Source organism: Bacillus rossius, chromosome 1, assembly GCF_032445375.1.
Source record: "Bacillus rossius redtenbacheri isolate Brsri chromosome 1, Brsri_v3, whole genome shotgun sequence".
Lineage (NCBI taxonomy): Eukaryota > Metazoa > Arthropoda > Insecta > Phasmatodea > Bacillidae > Bacillus > Bacillus rossius.
In genome coordinates, this window is record NC_086330.1 from 261,508,492 (window position 1) to 261,524,515 (window position 16,024).

Genomic DNA, 16,024 nt, shown 5'->3' on the forward strand with positions numbered 1-16,024 from the left:
CGACAAGGATCGAACTAAAGACAGAATTAATGGAATCTATAATTATTTTAATAAAATAATTTTTAATGGTTTTTGGAATTTTTTTCCGAAATTATTGCTAAATAATTATAGATTTTAAAAAAATTGGAATCTAAAATGACGGATTTGGTGTCATCTAAAATGACCATCGACCTCCTAATTTAAATGAACGAGCGGCGGAAATCCCCAAATTGACCGAATCCTGACGATTAATAATCCAATACAAGAATCCACCACAAAAAAGTAGTCACATAAGAATAGCATTAAGATAGTATCATCGTTTTTTATCTCTTATGGCCAATATTAATATTTTTTATTTTGATTTTGTAAAGAGGTTTTTAGATCAACAATATATGATATAATAATATTTATTACTGAAAAAAACTTGCAGTTACTATTAATATCCCGGATTCAGAATTATATTATTAGGGTATTTTGTGCAAAATAAATGCATATCCATGCTGAAGTCTTCTTTAGATATTAGCACATTATCTCTAGAGAGCAAAACAGTAATTAAAGTAAACGTTAATCAATGTTGAACATAATTTTAAAATCACAGCAATTTAATACAGAATAAAAATATTCATCATTTTTAAGAGGGAAATTGTGGAATAAAATTATTTTAAAAATAATAATTGTAAATATTAGCAAAATAATATGTATTAACGTTGGGAAGGACTAGTCCATTCTCCTGGCATGCCACTGGTGAACTTAGCATTTAGGTATCTGCAAATTGGCAGTGTGATGCAGCACAGTGTTTAAAGTATGAGGTTTAATAATTTGATATTAATAACGCTTACTCAATTTAGTTTGCGTTGTGGCAAACAGTGTAGTATTAAGTTTTTCATATAAAAATTATTTACTTAATTAATGTAATAACTTTTCAATATTTCTTAAACAAGATAATTTTTGACGTGACAACGTCTAATAAATCGATGAACGCCGGCTGCACGCACGAAAAAGTGTCCCGTTACGCACATTGTTCCGTTACGCTGTTTCCCGTTACGCTCATTGTTCCGTTACGCTGTGTCCCATTACGCTCATTGTAGGCTTGCGCCGCATCTATCTCTCTTCCACTCTATTGACCTATGCGTCCGAGGAGAAGAAAGACAGCGGCAGCACACAACTTACATCTACATGTGAACTGTTTCGTCGACTGTTTATAAAGTGAAGTGAAAAGTTAATGTGGTTTTCATTGTTTATTGCAACAACAATTTCGGCAATAAAGGTTAATTATTCTTGCATTTTATAAATCTGTTTACTAGTATAATTTCAAGTAGATATTTATTATTTTATTATTAAAAAAAGTAGCATCTGTCGGTGAGTGCAGTAATAATAGTTTATGTTAGATATTGATTATAGCTTATTTATATGAAAACTTGTTCATAATTATGTTTTAACGAAAAGTTAATGTGGTTCTCATTGCTCATTACAACAACAATTTCGGCAAAATGGTTAATTTTTCTTGCATTTTAAAAATCTGATTACTATTATAATTTCAAGTATTTATTATTTTATTATTAAAGTAAAAATGATTCAATTTTATTCATAAAAGAATGCAATCATTTCATCAATGTTTTGTTATGACGTTGTCACGTTAAACTATCGTCCGTAAACCGACTTTACAGACAACCAATTTTTTTAATAAGCATTTTTATAATATAATTTTTAAATATTGTAGATTCGAATAAAAAAATATTTTTTAGTTTTTGTTTGAGAGTTTTTTGCACACAGATAAGTGCGGATTTAAGTAAACTCCAATGAAGAATTTTGCAAAACTATCTATCTATACTATAATAAAACATTAGTTTTTTTCTGTCTGTCTGTTTGTACGCGGTGTTCTACAAAACTACTATACGAATTTTAATGGGGTTTTCAAGTTAACTTGAACGTACCAGAGAAAGAAATATAAGCTTTATTTCATCAAAATCGGCTCAAGGAAAGAAGAGAAATCTTAATTTTATGACATACAATATAATAAATATAAGAAGCCATTAAGTTTTGCAGTTGTAAGGAACTAAGTAGAGAGTAAGAAAAAAATAAAGTTCCTGACAGTTTGTAGTGTCGCCATATTTGTTTCAATTTTCAATACCCTTTTTGTATATTAAAATTTAAATTACAGAAAAAAATCATGTTTCATAGACACATAAATAGTGAGTGTGTGTCATTTCTCAATGTCCACGAGGTCTCGCCGCTTAAATTTTCTCCTTGGGGCGAACCCGTCCGCTTAATTAAATAAAATAAACAGCTTTTATCGTTGCATGATTTATTTCATGAAAATTTGCTCTCATAAAGACACTAATGAATCACCAACATGTTCGATAACAATAAATTGTGATATGGTGAAAGTGTTACAAGATTGCTCAGTATCGTTTGGGATGAATGCACGATGGCGAATAAAAAAGCAGTTGAAGCTGTGGACAGGACACTACGGGACATTAGGCGCGATGAAAGGACAATGGGGAATGTCACACTACTCTTATCAGGAGATTTTTGGCAAACTCTTCCAGTTGTAAGTCGAGGGACTAAAGCCGATGAAATCAAAGCTTCACTGAAGAATTCTTACCTCTGGCCTTAAATAAAAAAAAACTGCAATTAACAATTAACATGAGAGAACAGCTGGGTGGTAATTCTCATGCGCAATAATTTTCTGGTGTTCTATTAAAAGTTGGAGAAGGTGCCCTCCCTGAGCAACACGGTCAGGTAACGCTTCCAGAAATACTTGGCAGAGTCTTATCTTCGGAAGACGAACTCATACGTTTGGTATTCGGGGATCTGTCAAACATACAACATCAGGAACATACGTGGTTATGTGAACGTGCCATACTCACTCCAAGAAATGACCAAGCTGCTGCAATCAATGAAAATTTTTTAAACTAATTGAATGGGGCTGAAGTGGTTTATACATCGTTTAACAGCGTCCTTGATCAGGACGACGCCACTAATTATCCAGTTGAGTTTTTGAGTTCTCTCACTGCAAGTGGTCTTCCTGTTCACAAAATTGTTCTCAAAGTCGGTGTTCCAATAATGCTTCATAGGAACCTTACTCCCCCAAAATTGTGCAATGAAACCCGACTTAAAGTAACTGCTCTACAACGAAATATAATCGAAGCTGAGATTCTAACTGGATGTGGCTCAGGTGAAACTGTTTTCATACCACGCATACCGATCATCCCGAATAACTTCCCGTTCGGGTTCAAGCGCACACAGTTTCCAATAGCAGTTTGTTTCGCGATGACAATAAATAAGTCTCAGGGTCAGAGCCTTAAGACAGCTGGTGTCGACTTAAAGTCTGATTGTTTTTCCCACGGCCAGATGTATGTGGCTTTCTCGCGGGTCAGTAATGCAGACAATCTTTACATTCTAGCTCCAAACGGGAAAACAGTCAATGTGGTATACAAAGAAATTTTATGAAGTGTCTTCCCGACATTACATTTGAAAGAAGAAACATATTTAAGTAGTATAGGATAGCCGGTCCTGAAACAGGGTCCAGGGTGAGGATTGAAGATTGTCGGTCAGCCATATTGGATTGTGACGTCACGGCGGCCATCTTGGAAGAGCGTAACGGGACACCGCGTAACGGGAAAAGTAGGACATTGACCTTTGACCCTCAAAATTCGCCAAAATTGGGCAAAAATTGCCCAAAATTCCTCAAAATTCGCCAAAATTTCCATTTCTGTGAAAAAAAATTCCACCAAAAAATCTCAAAAAATTCCTCAATTCAAAAATTAGGATTTCGAAAATCCTCAAAAGTCGTTTTGCCCTAGAAAGAACCCTTATTCCTAAAAGAGGCTTAAGCATCCATGTCTAAAGCCTCCGATAAGCCTCTGACGTCATCTAGGATTATGACCGCCATCTTGGATGATGACGTCACCGTTGAAATTTCCGTTACGGTCGCCATCTTTAAAATCTTTATTTATTATCCGATTTTAACGAATTTTTTTTAAATTATAAAAAAATTCAAATAATAAAATTTAATAAAGTTTTTATAAAAAATTGTACTTTTACGACACGGAGCTCGGAGTCCTCGGTTCGAACCCGACAAAGGCAAAAAAATTAAAAAATGGCGACCGATCCTTCCCCTGCAGTGGCTGCTGGCATACTGACTCCCACCACTTTTTTCAAAGCATATATATCGCCAGTGAGCATGACGTCATGTCCGCCATCTTGAAAATCCGTAATTTTAATGCTAGAGATTCGTGAAAAAATGTAAAAATTATTAAAAAAATTAATCAACCTAATTAAATAATAAAAAAATCCTTAAAACCACCGTTGCACTTTTCGTTGTACTAGAACTATATCTTTGCTCAACAATGAGAATATCACAAGCTAGCAGAATCTGTTTATGTATTTTTGTATTTTTTTTTTAAATTTTTATTATTTATTTGTTATTTATTAAATATTTTTTCCCTGTAATTTTATGATATCAAAGAAAACGTGTGGTGGTTTTCTCCGTGTGCTCCCGATTATTCTTGTTATTATGTTTGCTCATGAATATTCTTTTCAATATGTGTATGGTTTTCTCCGTGTGCTCCCAATTATTCTTGTCATTACGTTTTCTCCGTGTGCTCCTGATTATTCCTGTTAATAATTTGATGGTTTTCTCCAAGTGCTTCTGGTTATTCCTGGCTAGACATCTAATGATTTTCTCCGAGTGCTGCTGATTATTTGTGTGAAATCGATCTCTGCATGAAGGATATTTACCTAATGAGTCATGTCATTTTATTCAGAGTTACATTTAATTAGTGAATTTCTGCTAATAAATTGACACTTGCAATAATTTTACCAGGTGGAATTAAAGAAATAAACAACCATTACTCAGTCAAATAATATGCCATGAGACATCAGCGAAGCATTAACATGTAAGACGAACTTCCTTCTCCTTGGTGTCTAGCGAAGCCCTCCTTCTTTTGCGACCGTTAGTGAGCATCCCGCATCCCACATAAAATAACTAATTAATATTTACCTGCAAGCAACACGTGGCTACATCTGTTGATGACAGCCAGAACTACTTGCATCATTTTGCTTTGCATTAGATAACCTAACTCTCACCACTGAGTGGTGCTATTGTAATCACTTAGAGTCATGTAGTCTCGTAGCCATGTAGCCTCGTGTCCTGGAAGCTTTGTAGTCCTGTAGCCTCGCAGTCTCGTAACCTTGTGTTCTGGAAGCTTCGTAAACATGATGCATTGGAACCTCGTAGACCTGTAGCTACGTAACAAAGTATCCATGGAATCATATAACATAATGCTGTTGGAGCAGTGGGAGCAAAAGAGAAAATGCTGACGAAGACAGATGCGATAATTGGAGCCTTGTAGATGTGTAGCTTCGTAGTCAAGTAGCCTTGTACTATTATAACATAATGCTGCTGTAGCAGTTGGAGCCAAAGAGAAAATTCAGCCGAAGACAGATGCCGCAATTGGAGCCATGTAGACTTGTAGCTTCGTAGTCAAGTAGCCTTGTACTATCATAACATAATCGAGGAGCAGATCGAAGAGATGCTGGCGGGCGGAGTTGGAGTCAAAGAGAAAATTCAGACGAAGACAGATGCCGCAATTGGAGCTATGTAGACTTATAGCTATGTAAACAAGCAGTCATGTAATCTTATAACATAATGCTGCTGAAGTAGTTGGAGCTTTGTACACTTGAAGGTAGTTGGAGGAGTCTTGTACACTCGTAGAATTGCAGTCTCATAGTCTCTTAGAGTAGTAGCATTCTAACCAAATATCATTGGAGCTGATGAACCAAAAGGCCGTTGGAGCCAATGACTGTTGGAGGCAATGACTGTTGGAGTCAATGACTGTTGGAGCCAATTACTGTTGGAGTCGATGACTAATGGAAATATAAACTGTTGGATTCATAGACTGTTGGAGAGATTATATCCTAACTTATCATTGACGATCGCATCCTACCAAGTTGAATGAACGAGAGAATGCGCCTCCTTTTCGTTAAATGAGCTTTCGTTTTATAGAATTTCCGTCCAAACGTGCTTCGTTTTCATTAAATGCTTGTCCTGCGCGAACGAAGCGTAGTCATTGTGTGTACATTGCATATATATTGCGTACATTGGGTGTACTTTGCGTAAATTGCGTGTACTTTGCGTGTACTGTGCGTCAATTGTGTGAATATTACGTGTTCGTTCCGTTTCCTGTGTGTACTGTGTGTACGTTCCGTTTTCTGTGTGTACATTCCGTTTCCTGTGTGTACTGTGTGTACGTTCCGTTTTCTGTGTGTACGTTCCGTTTCCTGTGTGTACTGTGTGTACGTTCCGTTTCCTGTGTGTGTACTGTGTGTACGTTCCGTTTCCTGTGTGTACTGTGTGTACGTTCCGTTTCCTGTGTGTACTGTGTGTGATCATTACATTTATTGCACGTAAATTGCATGTATTGCGCGTACATTGCGTACATTACGTGTTGGAGCTGATGGAGCTGATGGAGCTGTTGGAACACTTGAAGCTAATGGTCAATTGAAGCATTTAGAGCTGTTGGAGCCATTTGGAGCATTTGGAGGCATTTGGAGCTGTGTTACGCATTTGGAGGCTGTTGGAGCATTTGAAGCCTTTTGAAGCATTTGGAGGCTTTTGGAGTCATTTGGAGCATTTCTAGCCTGTTGAAGCATTTGGAGCTGTCAAGCATTTGGAGCATTTGGAGCTGCTGGAGACATTTGGAGCTGTCAAGCATTTGGAGGCTGTTTGGAGCATTTGGAGCCATTTGGAGCTGTGTTACGCATTTGGAGGCTGTTGGAGCTGTTGGAGCCATTTGGAGGTCGTTTGGAGCATTTGGAGCATTTGGAGCTGCTGGAGACATTTGGAGCTATCAAGAATTTGGAGGCCGTTTGGAGCATTTGGAGCCATTTGGAGCTGTGTTACGCATTTGGAGGCTGTTGGAGCTGTTGGAGCCATTTGGAGGCCGTTTGGAGCATTTGGAGCCATTTGAAGCATTTGGAGCTGTTGGAGCTAAGAAGTAGTCGTTGCACGTCTATGCAGGGCTAAATGTTTATAAGATTGCTGGCTTTCACAAGTGATTCTGTAGTAGGATAGAAATTGTGTAATAAATATTATGTTTGTAACAGACTTTGTGGTGTTTTATTTCTCGAACTTACACATTTCTGATACTTTTTTAAAATTAAAGTTGTTTTTTATCGGCTAGGGATCGAACCAAGGACCTTAGTCGATCTAATCAATCAGTATATAGATTACAAATTTATTTAATGAATTTTGAACTTTTTCCCGAATCTCTAGCATTACAATTACGAATTTCCAATATGGTGGTCTTGATGTCTGATAGGATGATGGTAGTAGAGGATTTAAAGTCTCTTTAAGAATGTTGAACATGGTTTATTGGAATTATTATTTTTTTCATAAAACTAAACATTATTGCATCGATCGAGGATCGAACCAAGGACTGGAGCGGATCGAATCGATATGTAAGTTAATGAGTGATTTATTTAATGAATTTTGGATTTTTTCCCGCTTTTCTAGCTACATTATTACATGATTTCAAGATGGCGGCCGAATTTCAAGATGGCGGGGGCACCTCCGTAATAAATTATTACTGCACTGTAGCGGGTTAGAATAAAATTATCCAGATGGAAATGTACTCTATAATACAAGTACACACACAAGATGGCGTACTCCAGCAGGTGTTAGCTCCTATTAGCATGTACTGAACATAAAATGTCGGATCCATGATGGTCGACAAGGACAAAGTCAAATTTCAAGGACAAAGTCAAATTTCAAGGTCAAGGTCAAATTTCAATGTCAAGGTCAAATTTCAAGGTCAAGGTCAAATTTCAATGTCAATATCAAAGTTCAAGGTCAAGGTCAAATTTCAAGGTCAAGGTCAAAGTTCAAGGTCAAGGTCAAATGTAAAGGTCAAGGTCAAAGTTCAAGGTCAAAGGTGTGGTGGCCAGATAATTATACTAACATGGTATCAGCACACTCTAGCGGACGAAAACAAGATGGTGACCTGCAGCAGGTGTTTCAAGATGGCAGCCGTCACGAAAATTGCAACGGTGGTTTTAAGGATTTTTTTATTATTTAATTAGGTTGATTAATTTTTTAATGATTTTTACATTTTTTACCGAATCTCTAGCATTAAAATTACGGATTTTCAAGATGGCGGACATGACGTCATGCTCACTGGCGATATATATGCTTTGAAAAAAAGTGGTGGGAGTCAGTATGCCAGCAGCCACCGCGGGGGAAGGATCAGTCGCCATTTTTTAATTTTTTTGCCTGTGTCGGGTTCGAACCGAGGACTCCGAGCTCCGTGTCGTAAAAGTACAATTTTTTATTAAAACTTTATTAAATTTTATTATTTGAATTTTTTTATAATTTAAAAAAAATTTCGTTAAAATCGGATAATAAATAAAGATTTTAAAGATGGCGACCGTAACGGAAATTGCAACGTAGACGTCATCATCCAAGATGGCGGTCATAATCCTAGATGATGTCAGAGGCTTATCGGAGGCTTTAGACATGGATGCTTAAGCCTCTTTTAGGAATTAGGGTTCTTTCTAGGGCAAAACGACTTTTGAGGATTTTCGAAATCCTAATTTTTGAATTGAGGAATTTTTTGAGATTTTTTGGCGGAATTTTTTTTCACAGAATTGGAAATTTTGGCGAATTTTGAGGAATTTTGGGCAATTTTTGCCCAATTTTGGCGAATTTTGAGGGTCAAAGGTCAATGTCCTACTTTTCCCGTTACGCGGTGTCCCGTTACGCTCTTCCAAGATGGCCGCCGTGACGTCACAATCCAATATGGCTGACCGACGATCTTCAATCTTCACCCTGGACCCTGTTTCAGGACCGGCAATCCTATACTACTTATTTACCCAAAATTTAGGTAGTAACATATTTTTATTGCAAAGACTGAAATAGAGGTGAGAAAAATTATCATTTGTGAACATAAGAAAACTACTACAACTGTATCAATTGTTATCTTATAATGTTTAAATTTCTAAATGGTGCAAGATAATACAAAATTCCATGCGGAAAAAGCGTGGGCAGCAGCTAAGTTTAGTTATAGGTATAGGGCTATTCATGCTGATTTTTCATATACTGCATGGATGCGAACATGTAAGAATAATCTATCTTACTATAGTAAAACAGTAGTTCTTTTTCTGTCTGTCTGTCTGTTTTAACGCGGTGTTCTACACAACTACTATACGAATTTTAATGGGGTCTTGCGTATAGCAGTCATTACTTAATTATTTGCCTTCAATGCAGTTACCTTATTTCACGTCCAGCGAAGCGGGCGGGTTCGGATAGTATATTATAAAATAGGAATGAAGGCGTGAGCTCTTGGAAATCACAAGGATTGAGCTTAACGTCTCATCCACGTTGAGGCCATTATTGACGACTAAACATTAAGAGATGCTTATAGAGCATTATTGGAATGACTAGATGGGGAAAAAGTAGTGACTAGGGAAAACCTAAAGGACACAGAAACATCCGCCATGTTTTCCTCTAGAAAATAACCTATGTTTAACCTTGCCTGGAATCCACCCAATTTGATGGTAGGCAAGTGGTCTGACTACTCAACAACACCAAGTGAGGGGTGAACTCAGTCGAATGAATGGAGATATCTTCACTAGTTATGTGGGAAGGGGTAGTAGATTTATTTTATATGTAGATATAACATAACGCAGTAATCTTATCAAACTGATTGAAGACAAAACAAAGCCTCCCCTACTAAAATCGCTACAAATCAATCGCTATGTTGTACAAGGTTGTTGTTCGTCTATAATTACTGTAATTTGTTTCAACTGTCTTGTTGTCCGTCCATTGTGTCCGTCTGTGCTGTGAATTTTTTCTTAATTTTTTCTTCCACGGCAACACCTGTACTGTTCTTGAGTTTGACTTCAGATGTCAGGTAACATTTTACTTGTATTTCTGTGTGTATGTAAGTACATAGTTTATTTTTGTACATTATTGTGGTTACTGTATACGATATGTATTGTTACCGGTAGATAATTGTCACAGGTAACGTTATTGTTTTTACTTAACCACGCCGGCGGCTATTGCCCAACGAACTTGTGACGTCAGTGTCTGTGCTCTGTCTTTACCCCTGATGCTGCCGCTACCCAAGTTGCTGGCGCCCGCCTGCACTCCGATGTCATAGTTATGGTTGGTGTGGAACAAAGTTTAGATTTGTTTTTCTTTGAAGGAACGAGTTGGTGCACGAGTTGGCAACTGATACTTGCTCAGCGATATACTTGGTATGAATTACGAATGGAAATATAGTTGTTTTACTCTTGTTTGTCTTTGGGGCAGCTACGAGGCAAGGCGTGGCAGGGGTGAGACGGGGTAGGCTGGCACGGTTCAACGAATGTACTTGATTGTCCACGTGTCCACATGTCATGTATTAATTATAGTTTGCTGCTGTAATGAGTATGATGAAAGTTGGAACTGGTCGCTGAGCTGCAGGTTGTTACTAGTGGCCGAGGCGTGAAGCTGTTGCCTCGTGCCACGCGGGTACCGCCTGCTGCAGAGGCAGCGACCACTCGCCGGCAGCGGCGGTCCTTCCAGTCAGGCCTGTTGTTACCTACTGTCGTCGCGAGGTGACAACTGTAATCTTCGCAAGAGCATTCACATTCTCTCAATATTTGTGTTAGTCATATTTTTCAATTTCTTTCAAGGTTTCCTTTAAGGTTAGGTACCTTTTCTGGAGGTTATTTTTAAATGTTGATACATTTCATGGGCGAGCTTGGATTTGTTACGGCCTTTCGCGTTTAGTGGTATAATTTATTTATTCAATAATTATTTCAGAACCGTAATATTTAAATGCAATTTTATATACTAGTGGTTTCTGTTTTGCGACTAACAGCGACACAGTAATTTGAAATAATAGCCCGTGTATTTCCTTTTTTTATTAAACAATTATATTTTTAAAAAGGTTTTTAAGAGTGTATATATATATATATATATATATATATATATATAAGTATATATATATCATGCGTTCTCAGATTACCCGCGTGCTCGTGCCCCATGCCTTTTAAGGAAAAGTGCAATAAGTAATTATTGTCATCATCTTTTTAAATATTTGTTTTCAATGTTAAAATCTAACCTTAGTGTTAAATAAATTTGTATACCGGTATGTCTTCTGTTATTTTTTCAAGTACTTGATCACTCGTCGTTTACAAGGCGTTTGTATCAGTACCGTACAATATAAACCAGCAGTGCATGTCCAAAAACGTTATAAATTCAAACTCTCAAGTTGTGCATTTGCGGCGCCTTTCTTAACACCTTTCATTCATAACATTGTCTATAGTTAAGATGGTGATTGTGGATTAGTGTGCTGGCCTGTCTCGAACATTGCCGTAATAAAACTGAGATAATATATTTCAATAATCAGCAAAGTTTAATTCTGAATGGATCATTAATTATTTGCTTGGCGCTAGTTTTTGTTCTTCTGCTATCAGCTCACTGAGTCGCGCAGTTTGCCTCACAATGGGGTGTTAATGTCTTGTGAAATGATGAGGGGAAAACAGCGCAAACGCAGTTACGATACAAAGTTCTGCCCCACTGAAGGCAAGATAAATGATTTTATTGCAGTTGGCAATGACATATACGTGGCCTGCTTGTTTGTGTAACAGTCGGTGAGGCAGGCACTTTGAAGAATACACGCTGGTTCTGTCCTCGATTGTTGGACTTACACCTCCAGTACTTAGGTACGTTGTTGAGCGAACCATAGTAAAAAAATATGGAAGAAATTAGTGTATTTATTTTCTTAATAAGTAGTTGATATTTTCAAGGAAAATTTAAAAGCGTATGTATACAATTGTAAATTGTGATGATATTTTTGAAGAATGTTTTTGTTACTATTTTATAGTTACATTTAAAGATACTTAATTTTAGTTAGGAACTGTGTAACTTATAAATTCCTATTAAAATATTGTATTTAAATGCTGCATTAAAAGAATTTACTAACTTCTCAAAGAATATTCTTACCAGAAAAACAAAACAAAAAAATCATTTAATTTTAATAAATAACACGTAATTTTGCTGGGCATTAATTTTATTTGTTGCCTCCTTACAATGTTTAAATAATCAGAGTAGCGAAAGTGACTAAAAATACCATGTTTAGAGCGTGTTTGTGCAGTTCTCGCAAGTCAGTGACAAATATATTCAATGGCAAAAACAGTTTTCATCTTCAGCTTTCATCTTCAGCTTTCATCTTGTAGAATGATATTTTAGTCAAGATATTCTTTGCGAAAAATCAGACGAGGCATGAGTGAATGTGTGGAATCGTATTGGCCCGCCGCCGGTAATGGTCGGAGGGGGAGGGGTGAACCGACGACACAGACTAGTGAAAGGGTGGAGCAGACAGGTAGGACATCACTAGAAGGGCAGGGGAATGCGTCACAGAGGTAGGTGCTTGGAAACTAGGCTATGATGAAGAGGGAGGATGGGAAGGATATTTTAGAAGTAGAGCTTTTGTTAATTTCTTTACAGTTGTGGTTTGTGACGTATGCATCCAAATGTGGAGATACTGAAGTTTGGTTTAGAGGGACCGACGTTTGGTTTTTAATTGGAGTACATTTTACACTACGCACGCAAATAAATGTACCAACAAACTAGAGAGATGTTGCTATAAATAAACATTTGACTCTCATTCGAGAATACCTGGGTTCACAACCTCCTCCAGGTATCCAGATTTCTGGTTTCCATAGTTTTCCTAAATACCTTCACGCTAATGCTGGGATGATATATTTTTAGGCGGTAGCACTTTCGAGCTTCAACTTACCTGTGTTGTGTTCCCAACTGACAACCTCGTTGCTACTGACTCGTTCAGCTAATAAATAAATACATATCTTTAATTAGTTATATTCTTGCGCACATGTAACACAGCACCCACAAGTTAATATCATGTCTGAAGTAAGTAAACACTTATGACACTTAAAAACCGATCTGTAGTAAATTTGTATAGAATAATTTCCCTATACAAGAATTTTTCTATAGCTAATAGTTTAGCCAATTTAAGAAGATTTCAAAGAAGACTACTCGTTACTATGGTGTGACTTCCGGAAAATGTTTATACAGTTTTTCATTTCATTGTTCATAGACCCCAAAAATATCGTGAGTAGTGTGTAATAGTATGTCCTGAAACTGGCATCTGGCGGTGGAGCCGGGAACCGAGCCACATCTTGGATTGTGACGTCACGGCAGCCATCTTGGATGAGCGTAACAGGACACAGTGTAACGGGACAAGTAGATCACGGCGGCCATATTGAAGGACCGTGACCTTGACCTTTGACCTTGACCCCGGCGGCCATTTTGGATCCGCCATTTTGGATGACGTCATTTTGTTTTCTCGTACATTCCGGAATTTTGTTTTCCGCCATTTTGAATTATGATGTCGCCGTTGCAATTTCGTTACGCCTGCCATCTTTAACTTTTTTTATATATTATCCGATTTTAATGAAAAAATATTAAAAAATTAAAAAATTCAATTAATAAAATTTTATAAAAAAATTAAAAAAAAACCAAATATTTACGTCACGTAGCTCGGAACCTTGGTTCGAACCCGGTGAATAAAAAAAATTAAAAAATACAACAGATCCTTCCTCCACAGAAGCCACCTACAGACTGACCCCCGCCACTTGTTTCATAGCATTTATATCATCACCTAGTATGACGTCATGTCCACCGTCTTGAAATTTAGTGGCCATCTTGGAAATCTTTATTTATTATCCGATTTTAATGAAAAAAATTACAAAATTCAACAAAAAATTAACTTATTAGAATTATGATTGATTAGATCGATTTCCATCCTTGGTTCGAAACCGCTAAGAGCAAAAAAAAAAAAAAAACCCATCATATCCTTCCTCCACAGAAGCCACCTACAGACTGACCTACCACCAATACCAAAGTATATATCGTCAGATGGTATGACATCATGTCCGCCATCTTGTCTTCGTACGCTGGAGACCGTCATCTTGTTTTCGTCTGCTAGAGTGTGCTGGCGACATGTTAGTATAATTTTCTGTTCACCATACCATTAACCTCGTCTGTTGGCATTGAACTTTGTCATTGACCTTGAACTTGAAATTGGGCCTTGACCTTGAAAATTGACCTTGACCTTGACTTTGATATTTGACATTTGAATTTGGCCTTAAAATTTGACCTTGACCTTGTAGTTTTCCTTGAACTTGAAATTTGACCTTGAACTTGATCTTTGACTTTGACCTTGACGACCATCATGGATCCGACATTTTATGTTCAGTACATGCTACCAGGAGCTACAGCCTGATAGTGGTCATTGCCAATATCTTGTTTTCGTCTGCTGGAGGGCACCATAATGTATGTACTCGTCTTACCATCATGCTAGTTTTATTCTAACCTCCTACAGTGCAGTAATCATTTATTATTACTGAGGTGCCCGACATAATGAAAGATTGGGCATCATCTGGTTATCATGCAATTATTTAGCTAGAAATGCGGGAAAAATTACAAAAGTTTTCGAAAAAATCAATTATTAACATACAAATTGAATCGATGGATTCCTGTCCACGGTTCGATTCTTGACCAGTGACAGTTGTAACTCAATTTTAAACATTTTTTAAAATTTTGTTTTCCATTACCTTTTGAGGAATTTATTAATCATTCACTCTACGAAAAACAACTCAAGTCAATATACCTGACCATCTAAATAAATACAGTGCCGCTATGCATTACATGAAAGTCTAGTTATTTGATACTTAGATTAACCTTTAAAATGTTCATGTACAAAATCATCCATACACCAAGCGTCTTTGGACCGCAAGACCGGGTCATGAAAAATGTCAGACATATAGACCATGAACATAATACACGGAATTTACACACAGGAAAACGGAATGTTCACACAGGAAAACGGAATGTACACACAGGAAAAAACTGAATGTAAACACAGGAAATGGAACGTACACACAGAAAATGGAATGATCACGCATACAGTAGCGGAAACACGTGCTTAGTTGGAAATCAGAATACAAGAAATAAAGTATACTTTTTTTTAAATATAAATAATTCATTTATTATTCAATAGTACACACATGAAAGTTAAACAAATGATTATTGTATGTAGCCAGCTTTCCGCAGTTCTTTAAGTATGGACGATACTTCCACGATATGCGAGTAGTTTCCTCTACGAACAGATGCCACCGACAGTCTTAGCCGGTCAACCAATATGTTTGGATCTTTCCATGATGTGTAATAAATCTCTTCTGCCACCATCTTCCTTGCACGTTTATAATAAATATTATGATCTCTGGTGTCTTCCGTTTTAACACCAACCTCAGGGTAACTTTCATCATCGAGCCAGTGATCATCACAAGCTTGATCAGATTTATTTATTATAACACGTCTTTTCCATCGTTTCGGTCTCAGTACACCATCACAGTCTTCGATCTTGCCTGCTTTAGGTGCTTCAGCACAGTCTTCGATCACGTCACCAGCTTCAGAGTCACTGTAGCAATCACCGTAGAAGGCATCGTCTTCACCCAGATTACCGTAAGAACTCGATATCGTTGATGTCGAAGTGTCTTCATCGACTTCATGCTTACTTTTTAGGAGTCCATCATTTTTACAAAGTATGGAGGATCTACTGAATATAGGCTTGAATGTATTCTCACTTTTTATGGTGTTGATACTTCCATTAGTTTCAGTCTTCCCGAAGCCATCAGCATCCTTCAATTTATATTCTTCGTCACGATCGGGTGAGCTAATACCATCACGCTCAGGACAAGGAAAATTATTGTCGTAATGCAGATCACTCTTATTTAGTCTAGTAGTTCCATCGATGTCTTCTTTGCCGTAAGTGGGCTTGGATTTACATGTTCTACCATTTTTTTTAAGCTGTCAATTCGTGTTAACAACCTGCTACACCGATTACAGCTGAACATTTTGCGTAGTGGGTTTTTAGCACAATCATTCTTCTCATGATGTCTAGCATTCCTTCTCATGACAAAATCCTTGCCACAATATTTACAACGGCTTCCTTCCGATTCAGCTGCAGAT

At 37.2% G+C, this 16,024-nt stretch overlaps 1 protein-coding gene across 1 annotated transcript in view; it reads left to right on the forward strand.

Moving 5' to 3' along the window:
• Positions 1-11,624: 11,624 nt before the first annotated feature.
• Positions 11,625-16,024, forward strand: part of LOC134530041 (CLIP domain-containing serine protease B4-like) — a 59,658-nt gene continuing 55,258 nt past the window's right edge. The window contains exon 1 of the mRNA XM_063364578.1: positions 11,625-11,694. The gene's annotated coding sequence lies outside the window, so the exon portion shown is untranslated. The remainder of the gene's footprint in view (positions 11,695-16,024) is intronic.